The sequence below is a fragment of the Apteryx mantelli genome, chromosome 2 (genome assembly GCF_036417845.1).
Source record: "Apteryx mantelli isolate bAptMan1 chromosome 2, bAptMan1.hap1, whole genome shotgun sequence".
Classification (NCBI taxonomy): Eukaryota; Metazoa; Chordata; class Aves; order Apterygiformes; family Apterygidae; genus Apteryx; species Apteryx mantelli.
This window is the reverse complement of record NC_089979.1, coordinates 84,791,134-84,816,055: the sequence shown is the minus strand read 5'-3', so window position 1 is coordinate 84,816,055 and position 24,922 is coordinate 84,791,134. Positions and strand designations below refer to the sequence as shown.

Genomic DNA, 24,922 nt, shown 5'->3' with positions numbered 1-24,922 from the left:
GGGTAGCTCTCTTATGCAGTTCCACTTTGAGACAAAAAAAAAAAAAAACAAATTCAAGAATCAGAAAAGTCAAACAGAAAATTCTGAAACATTTGGCCATCCTAAGAATGAGTGAATTTGGCTTCTTTCCAGGGCTGGTTACCAGTATTAAGAGCAGTCTGAGAGACCCTGCTTGGACTCTGAACACTCAACATTATCTTTAAGGGAAGTGTAGCAGTGCAGTCCATACTTTTCAAAGCAGTATGCCCTTCCTCGACTTAGCTATGTCCCATATGTTCCCATTTTGTTACAATTCCTGTGATAGAATAGAAACTTCCTATTATACCCTGGAAAGCCTGATGACTCCTAAACACTCATCCCAAAAGGCAGTTAGAAGAAATTGCATGGCATTTCTCATGTAGGGCAAACCTCTTTTTTTTCTTTCTGCTGTCTTTCATATGAAGTATTCCAAAACCATATGGGCAATTAGAACAAATGTTTTAATTTCAGAAAGGAGTTCTAACTCTGTATTTCAATTCTTGCTTACGAAAACCCATAACTTTCTGAATAAAATTTGGGATGTGGCTCTACAACAGCTTAGACCAATCTAGGCCAGAATGGCCACATTCTTTCCTTTCTCCATTTCTCTTTTCCCAGACCTCAAATTCTGATCCTCTGCGTTATGCTCTATTGAGATCATGCAGGAAGCTGATTAAGGCAGCTGACTTAGCGTAAAATGTAACTGGTGAAAAAAAGAAAAATAATGAATTTTGATTTCCTTTGTATATTCCTTTAAAAAGGAAGATATCAAAATATAGCAGATGCCTTGAATAAAATCTAAGGAGTACTTTCACTTTTCTTCCGTAGGACTTTTCTTTGTTCTTCTAAATCTGAACTGAACAGTCACCACTTTCACAGGCTAAGCTTCGGCGTTCTGATTTTTGGTTAATGCCTGTACAGCACTTTGCAAATGTAAGTGCAATATAAATAGGCAATACTGGTATCAGACTAAGAGATTCAGGTTTCCTGTGAAAATATTATCATAGCACACTTAAAATAGAGCTCTCAATCGTACACAAAGATCACCTTAAGTTCCATTGCTATTGTCTGAGACAGGCAACTATTGAACTAGCTGCTTCATACATTCTTTTACTTTATATCCTTTAAAGATACATGATCCAAGGTGCTGACTACCTTCATTTTGAAATTTTAAAAATAAAATGCACTAAGCAAATACTTTCCCATTAGCTTAATGCTAAAAACTCTTGCTAATGGCACCACGACCAGCATATTACCCTACTCTTCCCATTTTTTTCTTTTCATGCATTCACTTCTCACAGAATTCTGCTCTTGTGTTAAAGTGGGAATCATTTTCTGACTACCTGCAAAGCAGAGTTTGAGCAGTGTACGTGGAAGTGATATATACAGTCATTTCATTAAGAACTTTGCTCATCTCTTTCTGTCTTTCTCAGTCTAGTCAACAAGAAAGAATGTCACTATTGACAAGAATGATCAGGATGACAGAAACTTTCTGTTACATCAAAATAAGGGAACTTTCCATAATTTAAACTTTACATCTTTTTTTCTGGATTTTAGACTAGCTAAAGGTGAATATAAAGATTATGGATTTGTACCTTCATTATGTAAATTTAATTATCTATTCTGATGACTGTTTAAAGTCATGTATAGAATTTCATGCAGAATTAGCAGAAGAATGTTGCTAGATTATTTGTCAGTTTTATTCAGACAGAATTTGTCTATTTTTCATTATTAAAAGGGGAGCTATGAACCGTAATGATTACCTCCTTCTTCAATGATATATTTGCATTTACTCCCACTCTGTGTAGCTGAAGTGGTTAAAAACTGAAACATGCTTTTGTTCTTCCTACTTGCTGCATTAGCTGTTCGAGAACCTGAGTAAGAACTGCCTAAGGGCTTAATCCATCTCACAGTGAAGTCAGTAAGAAAACTCTGATTCACATCACTGGGACTTGAATTAGTCCTAAATACACAGAAGAAAATCCAGCTGGTAGTGCAGTTCTCATGTTCAGGTTACAATTCAAACAGAATTCTTATGAGTATCTGGCAAGTTAGAACTAGCAATAGGAATTCTCTGCAATTTATTTTGCAGTTAAGGTTATTCTAAGCAAGCAGAAGGAGAAGCAAGGAAAACTAAAGAGATACTACAAGTAATGAGGACCATTATTAATACCAACACAGAGAAAGTAAAGGACAGCTATTAATGAGAAGCATTATATACACCTCATTTCCAGTAGCAGTAAATTATTTCTTTAAATGAATTTACAAAAATGAAGGTTTACAAAAAGTTGGGGGATAAACAGATTTATGTCCAGAACATTATTTTTATGATAAGACTCCTTGAAAGAAGATAAGAGAAAGGTTCCTTGGAATAACAACTTCACATAATGAAATCAAACCAAGTTATTAAAATTACTGCAGATACAGTACTGTAGTACAGGGAGGGAGAGTCCTGACTTCACCTATACAAAGTTTTAGAAGTATAAAAAGAGTCATCAACAACCTTCATACAGTGTTCAGAATAACTATTCTTCTTCACTTTCGTACAGGCAAGAACAGTGCCTGCTTCCTCACGTGTACTGGAAGCATAGTATGTCTCAAAGAGAATAAGCACTGTAATTTTCTTGCTCTGCAAAACTGAATTGATGCCATCTCTTGTCTGATTTGCCCTTGTCCATGAGGAACTGGAGCAAAAATGCAACTTGCCAAAGCAAAACTCCACCAAGAATTTCTGCTGGGATTGGCGTTCAGTGGGACTAGTCTGTATTGTGTTCATCAGAGACCACTGGGTAAATCACTGCTTGAGCCTTGCTCTTAAGTTTTCTGTCCCCCTTCTATATTTTAATACAGGTTACACAAGAATTACATCACTACTGAACTCTAGTGCAGCACACTATGAAAACAGTTTCTTCTTAGTGATCACATACTGCAGAAGTTCAAGTTAATTGACATAACAGAGTCTACACTGATTAACATAGTAGCATATTGCTCTATCATGGTTAGCACCATTTTGTTTTTCCCTGGAAACTGATATTTTACGTTAAATGCTGCATGCTACCTTTAACACTCTATGCTTTCTGCAGCAGCATGCTGAGGACTCAAGGTTATTAGTGGAAAAATTTATCTACAGAGCAATACAAGAAGACAAATCATTGTCATAGACAGGGAGTGCACACAGAGCACTGATACAAACAAGGAAGGGCTGCATTGTTTTCAAGCATCCATAATTATAACTATTTTCCTTATGATTACATTTTCTTAAAAGGAGTGATCGTGATGAATATACTACTGTGTGAGATATGGTCCAGATATACTTCCAGGACAGCTCCTCCTATGTTTTAAAGACTAGATTCCGTCTTCTTTTCCCTTTGAAAAAGAGCATATCAGATCTTGATCCAGTACCACTAAAATCAATAGGACAAATCTTCCAGTGGATCAAGATCTGATATTCAGTTTTTCAGTATAATGTAAAATCGAATAGCTGTTCTAAAGTCAGCAGAGCTGATAAAACTAATTAAGAATCTGGCCCAGCAAACATGTCATTGACCTCAGCATGAACTGCACATAACTTTTAGGGATGAGATATAAACAATGACATATTTAGATATCTAGGCATATGACCTTTTATAATCTATTTTATTTACATGACAATAACTATTCCAGCTGAAATAGCAAAAAGCGCAGCTGTGACTCTCTCATACAGATCCTGTCAGTTTCTGACCCTAAGGAAACTAACAGCATTCTGGAGTAGCCTCACTGAAGTCATCTGACTTCCAGCGATATTTCTGAGACATAGCATTGCATATTTACTTGTGAGAAGAGTCTACATGCTGCATGCAGTTTTAAGGCGCACTTTCAAAATGCAAGCGCTAATGTGACCTAGGTGGTCCTCATAAAGAAGGTCTTGGAAGAAATGACAACTTGAACGTGTAGTAAAATGATAAGAGAGCAAACTTTTGCTTTTGGAACAAATGATTTAAAGAAATGCTGTCTTAATTACATGAGGTAGTCAAACTAAATGCTCTGCCTACTCTATTTTCCCTCATTGGTTTGAGGGGAACAACAATCTTTTATTATAAAGGAAAATGTAAAATAGTTAAAATACATTGAATATAAGGTGTTTGATTTTGAAACTCAAGCTCTAACTTCACAAAATGTTTGCCCACAAGTGGGGTAGTCTTATTTATGTACATGTACACATCACAAGAAGTTGTACAAAGGGGTGCTGCTTTAATATGACAGACGAAGAATGAGATATTACAGCCTGGTTTACATGCAACTGAGTTTTTACCATAGTTTCAGCATGTAGGGTGGAAAAGGGAAAACATTATCTCCCCCTGTGATCTGAGGAGCTCAGGTTTTCCTGCTTCCAGAGCCTGAGCGAGCTTGACGAAAGATGACCTACCCATACAGATATTCCACAACCAGTCATCTGAATGATTATGGATTAGGCATTTTTAGAATTTGCTCTCCTTATCATCCAGAAACGTCAAGCCACTTTAAAAAAAATCATTGCTACTCAGCTTAGTTGTGCTTCCTGCATTAGCAAAGAATATGACAGGAAATGAGCAAAAACCCCTTACTACTTCTAGTGCTAATTGCTCGCATACTTCTACTATTTTAACGGTGCCTGTGAACCCAAAAAAAGAGAACCAGTTCTCAGACAAAACTTACAATCATTATTCTAACTTCATGGCAACAGCTTCCACTTTCATTCAATTTCTTGTAGTCAAAGGAACTAAAGAAAATAAGAGGGGAAATATTTCCTTCATTTACTGATAGACTGAAATATCTATGTTCAAAATCATTCATAATGAGCCCCTAGCAAAGAATCACAGTTTGACCACATCAAATTCAGTCACCGTTCACCTTTATAGAGCAACTGTCAACACCATTTCTCAGGGTCCAGATTCCCTGCACTCAGGAGTCCATTTTGACCCCCAAAGCATTAACCTAGCCAGCTTGCATTTCATCCTACACTGTCATGTAAGATGTACTTTACAAAAAATAAGAAACATCAACCTTGAAAGGAAAAAAAAAAAACACACACACACACACAACCAAACCCATTCAATAGCCCAGACCCAAGATCTAGGCTCTGTCAAAATGATTTTTTATTCCATTTAACTGAAGCAGTGCCAATGCTTTATCACTTCTGAGCTCATGTCTCACAGCTGAGGCAGCCCACTTGAATTGGTAAGTTGTTTACTTAAAGTATACATGTGTTATTCACATTGTCAGTAAGATTTAAAAGGAAAGAACATTTTGCAGGTGAAATACAGCTGCATCTGCCACAGGAAGCTGAAATACAAAACATTAAAGCACATGGAACTAATTGCTGTGTCTCTCACTATGGTCCTTCTAGTCCCTATTTATAGAAATACAGGCATACCTCGTTTAATTGAGCTTCGCAGATATTGTGTATTTTACAAATTGAAGGTTTGTGGCCACCCTGCATCGAGCAAGTCTATTGGCGCCATTTTTCCAACAGCATGTGCTCACTTCATGTCTCTGCGTCACATTTTGGTAATTCTCGCAATATTTCAAACCTTTTCATTATTATTATATCTGTGATGGTGACCTGTGATTGTGACCTGTGATCAGTGATCTTTGACGTTACTATAGTAATTGTTTTGGGTGCCACAAGCCATGCCTATAGAAGACAGCGAACTTAATCGATCAATGCTGTGTGTGTTCAGACTGCTCCACCAACTGGCCATTCCCCCGTCTCTCTCCCTCTCCTGGGCCTCCCTGTTCCCTGAGACACAATATTGAAATGAGGGAGATTAATAACCCTGCAATGGCCTCTAAGTGTTCAAGTGAAAGGAAGAGTTGCACATCTCTCACTTGAAAACAAAAGCTAGAAATGATGAAGCTGAGTGAGGAGGGCATGTCGAAAGGCAAGAGAGGCTGAAAGCAAGGCCTCTTGTGCCAAACAGCCAAGTTGTGAATGCAAAGGAAAAGGCCTTGAAGGAAATTCAAAGTGCTACTCCAGTGAACACATGAAGGATATGAAAGCTAGGCAGCCTTATTGCTGATATGAAGAAAACTTTGGTGGTCTGGATAGAAGATCAAACCTGCCACAACATTCCCTTAAGCCAAAGCCTTATCCAGAGCAAGGCCCTAATTCCCTTCAACTCTATGAAGGCTGAGAGAGGGGAGGAAGCTGCAGAAGAAAAGGTTGAAGCTAGCAGAGGTTGGTTCATGAGGTTTAAGGAAAGAAGCTGTCTCCGTAACATGATAGTGCAAGGTGAAGCAGCAAGTGCTGATGTAGAAGCTGCAGCAAGCTATCCAGAAGATCTAGCTAAGAGAATTGATGAGGGTGGCTACACTAAACAACAGATTTTCAGTGTAGACGAAACAGCCTTCTATTTTAAGATGCCGCCATCTAGGACTTCCATAGCTAGAGAGAAGTCAATGCCTGGCTTCAAAGCTTCAAAGAACAGGCTGACTCTCTTGTTAGGGGCTAGTGCAGCTGGTGACTTTAAGTTGAAGCCAGTGCTCATTTACCATTCCAAAAATCCTAGGGCCCTTAAGAAATATGCTCAATCTACTCTGCCCGTGCTCTATAAATAGAGCAACAAAGCCTGGATGACAGCACATCTGTTTACAGCATGGTTTACTGACTATTTTAAGCCCACTGTTGAGACCTACTGCTCAAAAAAAGATTCCTTTCAAAATACTACTGCTCACTGACAATGCATCTGGTCACCCAAGCACTCTGATGGAGACATACAGCGAGATTCATGTTGTTTTCATGCCTGCTAACACAACATCCATTCTGCAGCCAATGGATCAAGGAGTAATTTTGACTTTCAAGTCTTATTATTTAAGAAATACATTTCATAAGGCTATAGCTGCCATAGTTAGTGATTCCTCTGATGGATCTGGGCAAAGTAAATTGAAAACCTTCTGGAAAGGATTCGCCATTCTAGATGCCATTAAGAACATTCATGATTCATGGGAGGAGGTCAAAATATCAACATTTACAGGGGTTTGGAAGAAGTTGATTCCAAACCTCATGGATGACTTTGAGGGGTTCAAGACTTCAGTGGAGGAAGTAACTGCAGATGTGGTGGAAATAGCAAGAGAACTAGAATTAGAAGTGGAGCCTGAAGATGTGACTGAATTGCTGCAATCTCATGATAAAACTTTAATGGAAGAGGAGTTGCTTTTTATGGATGAGCAAAGAAAGTGGTTTCTTGAGGTGGAATCTACTCCTGGTGAAGATGTTGCGAACATTGTTGAAATGACAACAAAGGATTCAGAGTATTACACAAGTTTAGTTGATAAAGCAGCGGCAGGGTTGGAGAGGATTGACTCCAATTTTGAAAGAAGTTCTATTGTGGGTAAAATGCTGTCAAACAAACAGCATTACATGCTACAGAGAAATCCTTCGTGAAAGGAAGAGTCAATTGATGCGGCAAACTTCACTGCTGTCTTATTTTAAGAAATTGCCACAGCCATCCCATCCTTCAGCAACCACCACCCTGATTAGTCAGCAGCCATCAACACTGAGGCAAGACCCTGCATCAGCAAAAAGGTTACAACCCGCTGAAGGCTCAGATGATGGTTAGCATTTTTTAGCAACAGTTAAACATAACTTTTATATTCACTGGGAAACCAAAAAATGTGTGACTCGCTTTATTGCGATATTCACTTTATTGCAGTGGTTTGGAACCGAACCCGCAATATCTCCAAGGGGTGCCTGTAGTATAGTCAGACTCACGGCACTGGTGACTTGGTGGTGGAGGTACCAGTTTTCGAACTTTTAGGAGATTATGCTGAAGTCTGTTACACAAGCGTAAGTAAAAATGGTCAAGGTAATCTTAGCTAAACCTAATGTCTGTATATTTATATCACTGCATATACATTTATACATACACTGCAATACAATTTGGAGAAATGCTGAATTTGCCTTATGAGTGTAAAATGTGCAGTTGCTGAACACCTAAAAAAATTGCTACTGTAAAAAAGGTGCTTTCCAAGTCACCGAAATCCTCAGTTTTCAACCATTAAAGTTTACACTTCATTACACCTGCTCAGAAGTACCTGCATTTATTTATATATATTTTTATAGAGGTGGACTGAGTTGCTTAACTTCTCTGCTCTGGTCAGGGTGCTGTTTTAATAGGACAGATCAAGTATTGTCATACTGACATAGCGTTATTTTTTTAAAGCATAAAACTCTATTAAAGTGCAAACCATATCTAAGAATGGCTATTTGCTCAAATACCCAGATTCAGAAAACCCAGATCCAGATACTAGAAGTGTCCCCTAACTGTTTAATTTTATTTGAATGTAATTGAAAAATCTTTTGAAGCCAATGTTGAAAGTTGAGCTCATTTTCCATTACACTGCAGTACAGTACCAAACTGCCTATGCATTTCATGTAAATTAGCAACAACATTATCAGACTACAATGAATTTAAACACTCCTCCATCTGTACTTTCTGAAATGTGAATAAATAAAAACTTGAAAGTAATGCAAATGAAGTCACTGACAAAAGATCCATAAAATTCAGAACTAGGTCAAAACTGAATGCATTAGTGTTCAATATAATTCCATCTTTGGTTTTAATGCTCACCTCCTTCTTTTGTTCTTGCTGCCAATTGATTACCTTTCAGTAAAGTTTACACATTACCATTAAATGTTAATAATGCATAAATATTAAACACACCATTGTAAAGTTAGCAACACTATTAATATCCTCAATCTCTGTAAGCAATATTAGACGTTACCAAGATCAGCATCAATCAGAATCATAAAAATCCTGTCTTTCTGGACTTGATACCTACAAACAATGGATGAGGTACAACTGATATTTAATACAGCCATCTCTCTCGTTGCAGAACTGCAGAGAACAGTAAAACCAGTGTTAGGAAAGAAAAGCAAACACTTTTTAAAATAAGATATTCCTATTAATATTTCAGTATTATCTAACCTTTTGTTTGTATGTAATGCTTATAAAATGCTGTATCCACTTTAGGACACTGCATATTTTGAAGATCTTAGTAATATTTTGTTCTCTAGTTTGTTCAACAAAAAACAAAATCAAACCTCTGAAGCATGGCTGGGCAGAAGCATCCCTGCCAGACTCCGTCACCACAGATCCTTGTCAGGCAGGGCATTGTTTTAAAAGCAGGCAAAAACTTAAATATGCAGAGCTGCTCTATATTTTCAGTCCCGCTAGGTGATGACTGCTATTTAAAGTATACCTGTGCAATAAGCTTTACATTCCCCCAAGTGTGCTAAATCATTGTGTTGGCTCAAATTTGCTTTTTAAGAGCTTTGTTGACTTCACAGCTGGTGAGTCGACACTTTCTATCACTCCACCACTTGGCAACAGATGCCTCTTACTTATGCACAGATGCTGAGTATCCACCCAACCCTAACATTAGCCTTGTGTTCTGAACTAATTGGGCCAACACAGTTGTAATTAAGATTTGAATAATTAGAAAACTAACATGATTACTTTCACAATTAATCCTTATATTGTATCATTACACTCTCTTTTGGACTATTCTGTATATCTCTTCTTTCTTTGCGACTTGTAAATGCATCGGCCTTCTAAACAGTAAAATTATTTTGCAGATAATAATATTTTAAAGGTCCTGGTTGATTCTGATTTTAAAGAGTTACGAGGTGTGCTTTTGACTGACATTTTCTTGCATTCCATTTGCCCATTATATGAATTCTCTTAGAACAATCATGCAGGAAGAAAAATCATACACAAGAATGAAAGAAGGTTCTAAAAAACAGTGTGTGAATGTATGTGGAGCCAGTGTATTGTGAAAGCTCCTTAATATGAGTTGATCTGACAAATCCTGTTTTAATCTTTTGACTTGGTGTCTGTTTTAAAGTGATGGATGCTGGGGAGTAACTGTTTAGCAAAGAAATACGGTTGAGTGGAGAGGGAGAGTCTCTCTTAATAGGGGAGTCTGTCCTGATGAAATGGCAACTGCAGGACTTGCAAAGAACAGCATTTTAGAAAGCAAACCATTGAGATGACAGTAAATAAACATTTAGAAAATTGATTGGGATTAGGAAATGTCCATTCAAAGCATGAGGGGTGCATCAGTCCATCATTCAAAGCGTGTGAGGGCTGGCTGAATATATACACATTTAAGGCTTTGAGTGACAAAACTAATTTAAAAAAATGCTCAAGAATTATCTGCTAGTAATATGTAAAATTAATATGTTCATGTATGTGTTTGCTCACAGAAATGCCTTTTTTTGTCTCAGATACATTTACTAATATATTCACAGAGCATGAACTCTCATATCTGCCACTAAAAAAATCACAACTAGTTATATTGTCATTTTTTGGCATTAGAGAGAGAGAACGAGAGAAGAAATATCATAGCCGTACAGGAATATTAATGAGAGGCATAATTTAGAAAATCTATATTCTGTTTATAGAAAGTACAGGGTGAAGTACAATCACATGGTGAACTACGTGGTTTTGCATGTTTTCTTTGCCAGCCTAGATAACCTACCCAACTTTTGGCACAGTGCAGGAAATCTGGTATTTTAGAGTCAGAGATCACCTCTAAGGGTATGAATCTTGTTGCATATGGTATGTTTAAGAAATAATCAATATATAATCAATATTCTCAACTGTGTGTTAGTAAAAGCAACAAAAATTAAATACATATTTCCTGTAACTGTAAGAAAGTATATCCAATTATGGGATGGGGGCAGGGGGAGGAAACTGCTGCAGATAAAGAGTCTCTTGAACTAAAGATTTATGTTTGCTAGTCTACTCCAGGTGTTTAAAACACACTATCAGCACCGATATCTTAACTTGTGTTAAAGGGTATTGCAGGAATATTTTAATCAGGGAAAGCGAATAAACAGGAACAGAGCAGGAGAAGTGGTACAGAAATGAGTCCAAAGGAGAAGAGGAAGTGTTAAATGGCAGCAGCCCGTAGCAGTGCAGCCTCCCCTGAGACAGCAGCAGTTCAATTCCCCGGAGGCAGGAGAAGGAGAGAAGCCTGTAATTACTGGCTGCCATTGTTAGGGAAAATAAATATACTGCTTCCATACTCAAGAAGAAATACAGCCTCCACCCTGCTCCCCCTGCCAACACCAATTCCTTAATCCAAAACTACAGAGGCTTCTGCTTCTGGCTATGATAATCCCCAGTTCACTATAGGACACTGGGACAATTTGTGACTACCAGCCAATCTCGTGTAAAAGTCTGAGTTAAGTGTTGGCAAGAGGGTGACTCACAATTTCCTTAGACACCGGAAAGGGAGCAGGCTGATACCGCAGCAGCGTGGAAGGCAACACAACTCCCAGGAAGCAGTTATATATACCAGCCAGCAAGAGGAGCAGGAAAGTTAGAGGAGAACAAGTTTGACGTTGGGCTGGCGTAGCACTTGCCAAGCGCTGGGGAGAGGAGTCTGTCCACGGGCACTGTGGACAGGAAGGAGGCAAGCCAAGGCAGATATCAAACGGCAAAGGCATATCAGCAGAGAAGAGAAATCATGTCCGTACTGACAAACTTCCCTCTGATCAGAGGGCAAAAAGCTCAAGCAAGCGCTGACGGGCATCGCTACAGCAGAGGAACCTCCCCTGCGCTCAAGCAGTCACAGTCCTTTTACTAGCCACCACATTGCGCTTCCTGGGGCTTAATGACTACTCAAAGGAGGAACTTTTTCATTATCCATATCCTGGCCTGTGAACAGCACCTCATCCCTGGACACAGCAGCACAGTAGAAATCAGGAAGACAACAGTTGTGAGACTTTTGCTTTGTTTAGATAAAGTCTGTGAAAATTCAAAGGTCTTAGGAGTACTTATCAAATCTGCCTGCTTAGCAAGATTTTCTTAGCTAGATTTTCTTATTCTATTAATCATTATGTTATTCACTGTATCTCACAGCTGTACCCTGACCCAGCTCCTGTTAAAGTCAGAGAAGGTTGAATCGATTCTTCACCCAATTTGACTGATTTCAATTACTTTTTGCCTTTTACTTCTGTTGCTGTAGTGTTGTCTGACCATGAGGCCACACACTAAACAAGCTCAATAACTTCTTTCCATGTTGGTGAACACGAAATCCACTGGAATAAAATGAAAACTGGATTACAGCTTTGGACACCAGCCTTACTGCAACAGGGCTGCCTTAAGGATATCTTCCAAAAAACATAGGGCATGGTCTCAAAGAGGGATGAATGAGATTATTTGATTATAAATCTCTTGCCAGTGGTTATCAAATAACATTCTGTTTCATGGAGAGCTTGAGAATGTTTACAATTTTAGAATATCAAACTCCAACGCACATATGATTATATTGTCATAGAGAACGATAAAGTCATGCATCAAATGATTATTTGGAATTAGTTTCCGTTCCTGTGTCTATATTTTAGTTTGCTGAGCTATACATTTCTGCATAATAAAGAAAAAAATATTAATATTTTCATCTGTATTCCTAATTATTGTCAAAACAAAAATAAATGTTTAACAATGTTTTGAAAGTAATTACAGAAAAAAAAGTAATAATGGAAAAGTCCAATGCTTCATTAGACATTTGGAAAGAAAACTGGAAACTAGAACAATAATTCTGATTATTACTTTTTCCTTTTTGACAGGAGATATTTCTCTATTTCCTTGTTTTTCCTTATATCCCAGTCACAACATTCATCTTGGTGTTATGGCTCTCTCTGCCTTTTCAAATGTTTGCCTTCAGGGGTACTGATGCTACTAAAAGACATTATATTTCGTAAATCTGCATTAAAAATCACTTCTTTTTCCTGACAAGCTATTTAGAACATCACATTTAGGCCTTATGAATTGCACTTTAAAAAATATATCTATATATCTCATGAAACCTAGACCCATCTGACCCAAGTTTGTTTCTTTGCAAGAAGTGCAATTTCGAGTTGGGGACATTATTGCTAAGGAGCTCCGAAGAAGATATTTTCCAATACAAAAACTATTGTTCACCCTATCAGAAAATTTAGAAGAATGACTCCTAAAATGGACCACTTAGCTACAGACATCAGTGATATTAGATCATTATTCTTTGAACGTGTAATAGGAAAATGAAGGGGCAGGAAAGCCATATAACACCAATAGCTATAACCTGCATTAGTTATATACTTTATAGTTTTAGATAGTATAAAACAAACCTCTAGCTCTATTTTATTAATCATTTTACACACTTGCTGCACAAGTACACACACATACGAGTCAGAAGAAGAGAGTCAAAGAATGATACATGCTAAAGAATGCTTTGAAGTTGTAATAAACTATTTCTCTACCATGCTATCTGTCCAAAGAAAACCTGAAAAACACTTGGTAGAAAGAGGAATGTCTTATGTATCTGAATACTGTGTTCAAAAATTTTTAGATATGTAAGTGTTTTGCTTCATACAACCTGCACTGATAGAAATAATTGAAGTAAGCCACATAGTAACCAGCTCCGCCTGTTATTTGTCAACGAGGAAGACTTACATTAAGTTGGACTTACTAAATGTCAACTCTTGATTAAAATTATCATCTATCACCAGCTTCCCAGACAACATGAACACAGTTGTGACCTAGAGCAGGCAGAACACACACACACAAATATATAGATACACACACACACACAAACATAAAAGTAGTTTTATATTGAATGTATATTCGAGGAAAAATTAAGCATAGCACCCTGCCACTTTTACCTGAGCTGGTACCCCTGGGCATGTGATTACAGAAAGGGCCGTACAGCTGCTAGGCCACGAGAAATGAATGGTAATTCTGGATGTTCAGCATCCCCCTCCCGCTCTCCCCACAGAACTGTAACAGCAAAATTTAGAAGGATAGTTAAGTGCATGAGTTTACTATTTAAAATATTCATGCTCACTGATCACAAATAAAGCAAAAAAAGTCATACAGTTACTACAGAAAAAGTGAGTTGATTAAAAAAGGTGACCTTTAGAAAGCATTTGCAGAAAATGTCCATTGTTTGTTAGATGCTAATGCCCAAGGGAGTTCCAGATGGATTAAAAAAGTCTCCAAAAAGTTTAAATAATAAGCTTAGAAAATATTTCTGCACTTTTTTTTAACTTTACCTATTAAAAAAGTTCAGATGCTTGTCCTGATGACTATGCTCTAGTCTCCCATACATAATACCTCATTCACACCCAACCTACGATTACTCATGTCGTGTGCTGGTGGAACTCAAATGCGTCCTTGACCAATACATTTTGGCTGTCAGGGTTAGAGAGAGTGACAAGTAATTGCTGTATGCTACGTTTGATGGTTAATTCAGAGTGGCATTCAAGTCCATTGATGGACTTCAATTTGGTTGCTTACATATTCTGTATGCTGAGCAAAGGAGAATACAATTTCATATTACAATAAAAAAGTTTGGGTGGTTGGGGGGTGAGGAAGCAGGGAAAATGCAGGAGAAAGTGATGGTGCCTGAAAATTTAAACCTAGATTTTATGCAGTGAGCACTGAAAAATGAGATGGAAGTGTTCACCCTGAATGTGTAGGAAGGTTTGAAAGCTAAAAAAACAAACAAACAAACAAAAAAACCTCCTAAGATTTGTAATATACTATTCTCAGAAAGCCTGGCAGACATGTGGGAACAAACAGAAAACCAAAGATAAGTAATACTTTTCATATTATATTTTAATTAGCAAGCTTAGTTGAGTGTTTTCCTTATCAGCTCTTACCTTCTCAGCATCAGCTCTTATCTCTGTATTTATTATGACATATGTACTCTTTCACATAGAAGCCAGGCCTATCAGATTTTCTCTCTCTTTTTATTTTGATGTATGTGTTTCTTTAAGTAGCTAGTTCAGAAGTGGAAGGGCCAAATTACCAAAATAAGATCTATTTTATAAAAAAACTGTCCAAGTCCTATTGGCTAGGAGATCAGAGGGAAAAAAAGAAAAGAAAAAACTATTTAAGTTTTAAAACTACTTAAACTGTTTAAAGATGAGAATATGAAACAGCTGAATCTTCAGAGGATTGCTCATCACATAATGATAAAGAAAGAGGAATCTTAATTAAAGTGCACAAGCCATTTTTCTTCTACGTATCAATGTAAATCAGGAGTTCCATAACATCATCTTAGAGTTACAATGATGCAGATCTACACTAGATCACTCCCTGTCCTAAATTATCCCGATTTTACCCAGGAAAGGAATAAGCAGTGTTACGTGCTACAGTGAATGCAATGAATTCATATCTCATTTGCCAAGGTAAAGAGATATAGTTAAATATTTAAAATTATGGTAACAAGTACCAAGATTATTATTAATATTTCAGGGATAAATGAAAAGCCTGTTAACAAGCAAAGATGCAGGTTTCCTAAATGGAAATGAAATAGCTTTTTATTTTGTTGTATAATTAATACTCCCCAGTTTAATGACTGAAATATTACTTGAACTCACAGAGTTTTTACAGTAAGGCTACTGGAACTAAATTTGAGTGAGATCAGATTCTGCAAAATGGCTTCATCATAAAACCTGTGACAAAAGTATTGAATAAAAGGCTGATCAGGCTGTTCAAGACAATAGAAACCTAGTCAAGAAATACTGGTTCTTAGCTTGTCTTCATGCTACAAGTATTCTTAGAAAACTGTCATTAAATTGCACTATCAGTTACATCTGTTCCATTTACCAATATTCTTTTTGTTTCTTTTGTTTTCTTAAATGAGAAAAGAGAACTGTGGAATGGAACCATTTTTTAGATTACATACTATATTATAGATATTGAACTAAATATAAAACAGATATATAAAAGTGAGTAACATGTACACATAGAACCAGTATGTCTGAAGACAGAAATGCCAAGAGATTCTTCTTAGTAAATGTAGTCTGAGGGTAAGGGTCAAAGGGGATTGAAGAACCTAAAGGTTAGGGAAATAAGGATAACCAGAACCTACGTCACCAGTTCAAACCAAGCCCTGTGAGTAGTGGTTAAAGCATATACACAAACCAAAATCTTTATGAAATGACTAGATGGTCACAGACAAGTGTTTGGCAAATGCATGTCCGCAATTACAATTACGTTTAGCACTTGCTGGGAGCCTTAAGAGAACAAAGTCCAAGAAACTAATGTTTATAGACTCTGAATGACCTAGGTCAAAAAGCTGAGTTTTGAGAGTGCTGAAGCAGACTGTTGGTCAAGAAAGGTCAGAAGGCTTGACTTGTGTCTCTATGTCTTTTTTTCTGGAAAGAGAGTAGATTTGCATCCCTATTTACTTTCACTGTAGGGGAAAAAAAAAAAAAAAAGGCATTTAAAACATTTTTTTATCCAAGTCAGCCACAGCTGTATGTTTGGTGTGCTGGACATAGTATTAATGCACTCAGTAAGTAGATATGTGCATGAAGAGAGTAATAAATCTGATCTAAATTTGGAAAGAAAAACCACACACCAAAGCCATTTAACTGACTACTTCTCATCATCTGCTTTGGAGACTCTTCTGAGTATACTGTTCTCTAAAAGTTGAAGTACAGCATAATTCAAGTGCCTAAGTATATAACTTTTAAAGTTTAAGTCGGAGACAAGCACATTATTGTGAGTTTGGTGCTTAGATACTTTGCTATTTTGAGTCTCAGATCTGTGAGTTTGCTATGGATGTTCCCAAAAAGTTTTCCAGTCGGAGCTTGGGTCCCATGTACAGAGAGGAATCCCAGAATCCACATGTCCAAAATCATGCCCTCCAGGGACACCAGACAGTAAATACGGCTAAAATTATACATACATCAACCAGTGCATTCAGAGCCTTTAAAAATATTGACAGCTGAGACAACTGTGGAAGAGTGATGACGTTCCAGCACCAGAACTATCTGTTGTACTTCAGTGAGTCTGACCTTAAAGTTGGAAGACCCTCTTCACCCTCCAAAAAAAAGTAAGTGCTGCATTTGACAAAAATTGGACCACAGCTGCTCCTAGAGTAATCTGACCAGGTATGATGATGCAATATTTTAGCTTCCAGCTGGTTGGGTGAAAAAGCTGCTTCGTTAAACAATCTACTTCAATATTAGCATTGTAAAAAATATGCCCTTGATTTATGCTAAATACCAAGTCTGGTAATAAATATGGCCAAGCAAGTTTGTGTTTTACTGTGATACAAAAGTTATCTACATGAAAACATTTTTCTTCCCAAACTACCAGGCTTGAAGGTTCAAATGGAAAGCTGACCAAAGTCTTCTCCCTCTCAAAACTCCACTGAAACTTCAAACCTTTGCTATTTCAGTATAAAATTATTGCCTCAAAAATTATTCTTTCAGTGATACATGCCAAACCCAATGCCACCTGCAAAACAGGTGGAGTGTAGGGAAAGTTTTTATTAAAACAAAACAAGATGCAGATTTGAAGTTACTCATTTAACCATATTAAAGAACGCTCTTGTCATGTCCCCTGAGCTGCGAGATGATTGCCTACTCATGGTACATGCAGAAAAGGAAAAGAAAGAAAGAGGGAGCATGCTATGAAGAACAGAATGGAAGAAACACAAATCATTAGGAAGAGAAAGAAATTTTACTAAAAGGAAACTGCTGCTCAGAGGTACAAGAATAAATACCCAGGAAACAGACCATGAAAATAACAGCAGTCACAGAGAGAGCAAGAGTCTGGTGGGACTCAATGGTCTTGCTAGGAAAGGTGACGCTAGTTCTCCAAGGCATGTTACTAAAACACTGCTTGAAAAGCTTCCCTTCCTGTGAAGCAAATTTCCAAAGAGCTGTGAGAAAGGCAATCGAGGGAACTCTGTAACCCCTGAAGCTTATTCTCTTTCTCTTTTCCTTATCATTCTGAAATGACATAATATATCCCTTTACCTTCTGCTATCTGGATTATTAATTGCATTTGTTAACAGTTGCTTTCTTTTTCATAGATCATCATCACAGTTTTAGCAGGACTATTCCTTCTTACTCTGTGGTTGGTTTTATTATGTCAGCTTGAAGAGAGCTCCCTTTGCTTTACTCCCTTCCAAACCTCAATTTATTAAACTCCCTTAAAAAACTTCCAAAATATTAAAGCATCAGTATCAAACACTAATTTTCAATGGAGTTGGGCCAGACAGCAATCCTATCTTTCTGTCAGTAATAAGGAGTCTCAGCTTGAGGCAAAAAATTTAACACTGGCCTTATTCAAAGAACCAGAAATATCTGAAATAAAGCTGAACTCTGCGTACAGATTTATATTTAATGCTATTGGATATGGCCTTAGAGTCAAAACAAAGGTACAAGGGAGAGGGGAACTAGGCTATATTGACATCTCTGCCACTGCTCTCCCGTGTGATGTTTGCCAAGTCTGAAAAGATTCAGTGAGTCAGATGCCCCAAATTATATGTTTAATGAGGAATGATATTCCTCATATTGCAGAGAACACTTTTGGATGATCACTACATATGAAGAAGTCCACAATCCTCCAGTGGAAGAGATCAGAAAAAAATATTGTGCATTTTGTCAAGACATGAGGAAAACCAGCATTTCTCAATGTCTGGTGAGCTGTCATCTCCTGCAGTCTCTGAAGCTAGCCTATTAGAACCTAAGTGCTCTTCAGAGCAGGCAGAACATCTGATCTTTTAAAACAATAATAGAGATGTAAGTGCATTTGTCAGACTTGTTTAGAAACCCACAGCCACAATGCCATGAAAGCTGATTTGTTTGTTTTTTACTTACAGCAACAGCTTTGTGAGACAAAAGGGGAACAGAGCCATCATGCCAGTGTTTATAGCCAGTCCTTGTGAAAGACAAGAGGGAAGTTGTTGCTATTTGTATGTAACCTGCAAGTCTGCAAGTGCACAGGAATTGTTTACACTAGAAATCCTTCCATGCAGAGGGTTAGGCTATTGTCTTGATTTTTTTTTAATGAATATTCTGAAGTATATTAATGAATACTAATTATGCTAAGAAACCACCGATTATTCTTGAAAGGAGAATCAGTGAAGACAGGTATAACAGCAACTGATTTGCGCATTCAAATATTTCTACCCCAGTCAAGACTTGCATCTCTGGGTAGAAACAGCACAAAACTTAGCAAACGTCCTATCAGTGTAACAGGAAAAAAGTGAGTCAACACATTACACCAAGATGAGAATCCTGGTGCCTGTGACTACTTCCAAAAGCAACTTCCTTTCCAAGAATGGTGACATACTGAGCAACCACTATAAAAAACTACTTAAATCATCCTTTTCAAGAAAAAGAATATATTAATAGGCAGTTAAAATTGCCAATATTCTTCGTACTTTCCCCAAACCTCAGGTCAGTTCTGTTTATGCTTTTGTGAGAAAGAGAACTTGGCATTTCTCACTGGAAAAGCTAACCAAATAAATAACAAACCTGCAGGCAACCAACATTTCTCCGAGCTGTTTTTTTTTTTTCCTTCTTCTTTTTTTGGGCGGGGGGGGGGGAGGGGGGACACGACACTAGATAAAAAGTCCACATTGAGTAACTGAGCTTTTAATGTAAGATTCAGTGTTATGATTATATTAACAACATAGGATGATAACAAAGGATACAGATATTTAATGCCAGATTAACTGAAGTTGGTATCAGTTAACAGTATTGACTGAAAAAAAACCCAGCGTAATTAATTCACACTTTTATAAATTGCCTAGGAGTTATATATCTGTTTAAGAGAGCAAGATTTGAAATCAATTAACTCTCCATTGATCTCACAGGATTTTCTTTCTATTATGACAGATTTTTAAACACAACCTGTAGATTTTGTGAGCAGCAGGAAAAAGCACTGACATATTTCATGCAACAGATCTTAATTTGGTCCCTCACAGTATTAAAAAGTTTCGGCAGTTTATTAGCTCATTAATTATGTCCCCTGACAGCATGAATATTAAGCGTTGACTTGACTGAGACTATCAAATTCAGTTCACTTTAGGCATTTTAGGGTGGATTTGCCATAGATACTGTGGGTTGTCTAACTAACGTGAGGCAGCCTAAGTATCCCAGACTTTTTCTTATTCATCATTTAATCTTTCAAGACAGCCTCTCTCATCTACTCTTTTTGAATAAGCACCTTCAGTCATCAGCCCCTTTCTTTCCATATGCCATACCACCCCATGAAAAATGCATCCTCCTCCTTTTTAACCAAACACTACTCCTCCCCCACCCCCAGCAACTACCAATGTAATTTTCTGACCACTCATATCGAAGCAGCAGCCCGACTCACGCTCATCCCCTGACAGAACTGCTAATCCTGCAAAAGGAACTATTCAAAACCATATCAGCTGCTCAGTATAAAATTGCACACAGGAGTCACAGCCCTCAGTCTGACGGTAACCTGGAAAGCTGAATGCATTTTCTCAAGTCGCCTTTCAAAGTCCCTTTCCGCAGCAGTTACATGTCATGGAACTTCGAAGCCTTTTGTCTCCGAGTTTCTACTTGCAAATGAACAAAGCTCCTTACTCAGAATTAAGTTTCACCATCACGTGCTTTCGCTTTCCAGTTACTGTGCTTCCTCAAATGAATACAGCAAACACAGAAGGGGAAAACATGCTTGCCTTGCCTCCTCCCCTCACGCGCTCCTGCACATTTCTAATGTCCCCCCCCCCCCCACGATTCGGGGGGCCACGGTATCAGAAATAGCTGCAGCCCTTCACAGGACCTCTTTACAATCTCAGTCGCTGCAGACAGGAGTTGCACGCCGGGACACTCGCCTGCCGCCGAGCCCTCTCCCGCCACGCGGCGCGGCTCCCTTGCTGCAGTGCAGGCTGCCAGTTTACTCGCTCAGAACTTTCAGTGCAGAAATGCAGCATGACGCAGCCCGCCAGCGAAAGCGGCACTTACCTTAATTGAAATCTTTTCGCTGGCACAGCTGGAACATCAGTCAAATCAACAGTGATTTGGGGGCAATCTAAGTTTCAATCAGCGCCCTCCGGGTAGCTGCATGCTGTGCTGCCCTTTTGTTGTTGTTGTTTATGTTGAACTCTTCACTGTCTAAAGGAGAGAGAGAGAGAAAGATAAGCCGAAATCCTCCGAGGTTCCTGGGGAGGGAGAGAAGGAGCACCCAAGCAATGCTTCTGAGCATGAGATCCTCAGCAAACGTGCTCAGGTCTGGAAGATCGTGTAACCGCTGTGATAGGCTGCTGTCATGTCCCCTGAGCCGTGAGATGATCATTGACCTGATTAGCTCTGAGCACTCCCTACACGCAGCGGCAGCGAGAACACGGAGAGGATTGGCGGGGCGCGGGGGGATTGGGAAAGGCACCAGGGCCGCTTGGGAATCTTCATTCTTCCACACTAATGGATGTGCTGCAGCTGAGGCTGTAATTTGGGAGGAGGTTAGGCACGACGTTAACCATCTGAGGACTTAAACAAATGTGCTTCTGCATGCTGTTTCTCAAGGTGTACCAGCGTTCAACACAGGGTAGAGCTGAGCAATTAGAGGCTGATGTAGCTGTTTCGTAATACAAGCCTCACTGTATGAGATGTTCTGTAAGCTGAGAGATAAAGTAGATTCATACATATGCCTCTGACCCTGGGGACGATAGAAGTTAATGGGCAGAATAAGTGGAATTAGTCTGGTGGGCTCGTGTTAGCCCCCAGATGGCAATCAATCACCATGGGGAAAAAAGGGGGGGAAAAAAAACCAAACAGACTATTATTAAACAAATATATTTGATAATCTAAATAAAACATAGGCAAAGAATGCCACATCATTACAGAAAGGACTCTTCAAGGTAGAGATAAAAATCACTAGCAAAGCACACAAATACAAATTATCTTTAACTTTTGCAGTAGAATAAGGAAAAAAACTCAAAGAATGCACTTAAAGGGCGTCATTTGCCTTTCACTTATGTTGAAATAAATAAATCTATTTAAGATTACAACTTAAATTTAGATTTAAAAAGGCAAAGTGAAAGAAGAACGAAGTATATTTGTTGCACGTTTTTGGTTCTAGGAAACTGTTCTTACTAAATTTAATTATAGAAGCTAGTCTTTTGTATTCTAAGTACTCAGACTGATGTAGTCAAATCAGTCCAGCCAAAGTACCTCAACTTTTATGACTATCCTCATCTGCGATTTGCTTGTTTCATGGATGACAGCTCATCAGGCAGCTGACTCAATTTTCCATTCAGATTTATCCATGGAAATACCAGTTTCTGACTAAGAGGGAAGTTCACAAGGTAACATATTTGCTAATGATGGTCTGGTGCACCAACAGCAAATGGAAACAATTTTATTGTGATAGCAACTAAGGGATAAGATTCGGAAGCTATATTATTAGTGTTAGTTCTCCAGAAATTGCTAGTTGAGCTCTTTGAATGCTGAAACAAAGACAGTCATAAACATATACTGAAATTCTTAATTGCATTTACTTAGAGTCCATTTGTATCCATTTTTCAGCTAAATTAGTATCATTGTATTTTAGTAGGATGAGTAGTCAACAAAGCAATTTCTAAGTTGTTAAATGACAGGGGAAATAAATTACATACTTATTTTTTGCTAGCATGCACACCAGAAATCTAACCATTACAGAAAAAAACAAGTATCATGTGACTTGCATCATCAGAATTAACAGAAAAGTTTGAATCTCAAATTTCACTTAGCAAGCCACAGAAGATGCAATTCTTTCTCCCCCTAACTACAGCTATCAGAGAAACAGGCATTACATTTAAGCCAAGTTCCCTCTACTGTCAGTGGGAAGAGCCAAACAGTTTTTCCCTAACAGCGGTAGCTAATAATTTTCACGATCCTTCCCTGGAATTGGGAAGTGTCTCTCTCTTCCCACTGCTCAAAAGACTCTCCACATGTAAAATCTAGATAGCAAGATTGTCTTTGGCAATCTTTCATGTTCAGATAGCAATCTTTTTAGAACATAGTTTATCTTTTAATATGACTTACAGAGTGCCTATCACACAGGGATTCCCATTTTGCCTGGGACTAATAAAAACAAAATAATAATTAATCAAAGAAGAAGGCTTTTACACAAATTAATATAAAATGTAAATGCATTCTTGAGCTTGACTAAATGGATTTCATGAGCCAAGACTGAGGTGATTTGCTGCTACAAGCCCTCACTGAAAAAGAGGTTGCTTTCCTTAAGCGTAAATTTGTACCATAGAATGGTCAGCAAGTCATCCCAACACTTTTGATCCTGTTTGTTCAGACATGATATCCCTTACCGAACAGGTAATCCACAGACACACACTGTATTATTTATGATTTCAAACACAATCAAAGAAATTAAATATGAAAGAGACCTTATTAAGAACATCTAGACAATTTCTTTGCCATTGCGGAAAACTTCCTATTTCAGGTTTATTAATGCTTTGATTAGTTCAGTCCCAGTTCTCACCAGTCATGGAATTTCCAGCACTTTTCTTAAAATACTGTTCTGCAGTTTAATAGATCTCCACATCAGGAACATTTTCCCTCTTATTACCCTTTTTTCAAACACTATCCCGTTTTATACTAAAAATTCCAGTCCTGTAATATTAATTGTTTTTCTCCTCACTTATTGTTCTGATTGTCTTTTTTGTGTTTGAAAGTCAACATTCATTAGAAGTTAATAGTACGTAACTGAATTATCTTAATTGTTTCTTGCTACAAGTAAAGGTCTGAAAAAGAAAATAGCCGATCCAGAAAAAGGAGTGAACCATAAAGTGACAAAATTTGCAGTGACAACATGATTTAAGTTTGTGCAGAACCCACTAAGACTTATTGTTCACTTGGACAACTGGGCAAGACACTGGCATTTTAAATTCAGTGTTGACAAGAAGAAGCAATAATTTGAATCAGTCGTAAATCCTGCTGAAATCTAAATAAGAGAATGGAGGTTGGTTGACCTGGGTCCTATTACCAATCCTAAATATAATTTTCAGTTTTGCATTCAGTTCTGATTAGTCATCTAAATAAATAGACTGAGAATGTTCAGAGAGGGGAGCAAAAATGATCAGAATAGTAGAACATCTTTAATAGGAGCTAATATAATTAATTATTCAGATAAGAAAAATTAGGCACCTTTGTGGACTCATCATTCTAATACAAAGGGAGCAGTACATTAAACCAGCTGACAAAATATAAAAGAGAAAAAGGAATACTTTTCTATGCAATCCATAATTAACCTTTTGAATTCTCTGCTACAAGCCATGACTGAAAGAATTAAAAAATATGCAGGTGTGAGAAAATTTTAAAGTCCCAATAGGACTTAAAGTGCATACACAACATAATTTTCTTTGTTTCAGGACAGTTTGTCAATGGGAAGTAATGTTACCTCGTGGACAGGTCAGGATAATAATTTCTGGGAAAAAAAAAAAACTTCTGCCAACTAATATCCTTTACTAGTAAAGTTTAAAACACTGTTACAATATCATTGCATAAGCCACGGTATTTTCATTGTCAAAGCCTATCAGATACTTATGTCTCATTAAAAAAAATAACTTAGATGTTTTGGGGCATATTTTAACAAAGGAGCAGCATTTTTAAAAAAAATGTATTTCCCAAATTGGACATTTGAGTAGACTGAATGCCAAAATAAGCAAAATACAGAAGCAGCAGACTATACTAATATAAGGTTTCTTTATCTTGTAAACATCTTCAGTTCAGATACACAAACTAATACAGCATAATACTTCACCATGCATTAATTTAGATTTAGCAATGCCTTTCCATGTCCTTTTAGTCTGCAAAAAAAGTGAAGGAAACACCTATATGCTAATATTTTTCAGCTGGCCAAAATAACACATTCAGGCAGTTGCCTCAACCCTGCTGATGCTCAGGAACTCACTATGATATACCACACAGCTATGATAAGTCAGTCATGTATATACCCATAGTTTCAATGCACAGATTTCTCCTCTTTGGACAGTTGAAAAGATCTTATAGTATGAAAAAGATGTCACACTGCACAAGACCCATTGAGAGTCTCAAGTTGCCCAACAGTTTCTTCACCTATTTAATGAGTAAATAAATAATAATAAAAAAAGAGTTATT

General features: G+C 37.6%; 1 protein-coding gene across 1 annotated transcript in view; it reads right to left on the bottom strand.

Moving 5' to 3' along the window:
• Positions 1-20,792, bottom strand: part of CDH12 (cadherin 12) — a 235,344-nt gene extending 214,552 nt beyond the window's left edge. The window contains exon 1 of the mRNA XM_067290983.1: positions 20,774-20,792. The gene's annotated coding sequence lies outside the window, so the exon portion shown is untranslated. The remainder of the gene's footprint in view (positions 1-20,773) is intronic.
• Positions 20,793-24,922: the final 4,130 nt, after the last annotated feature.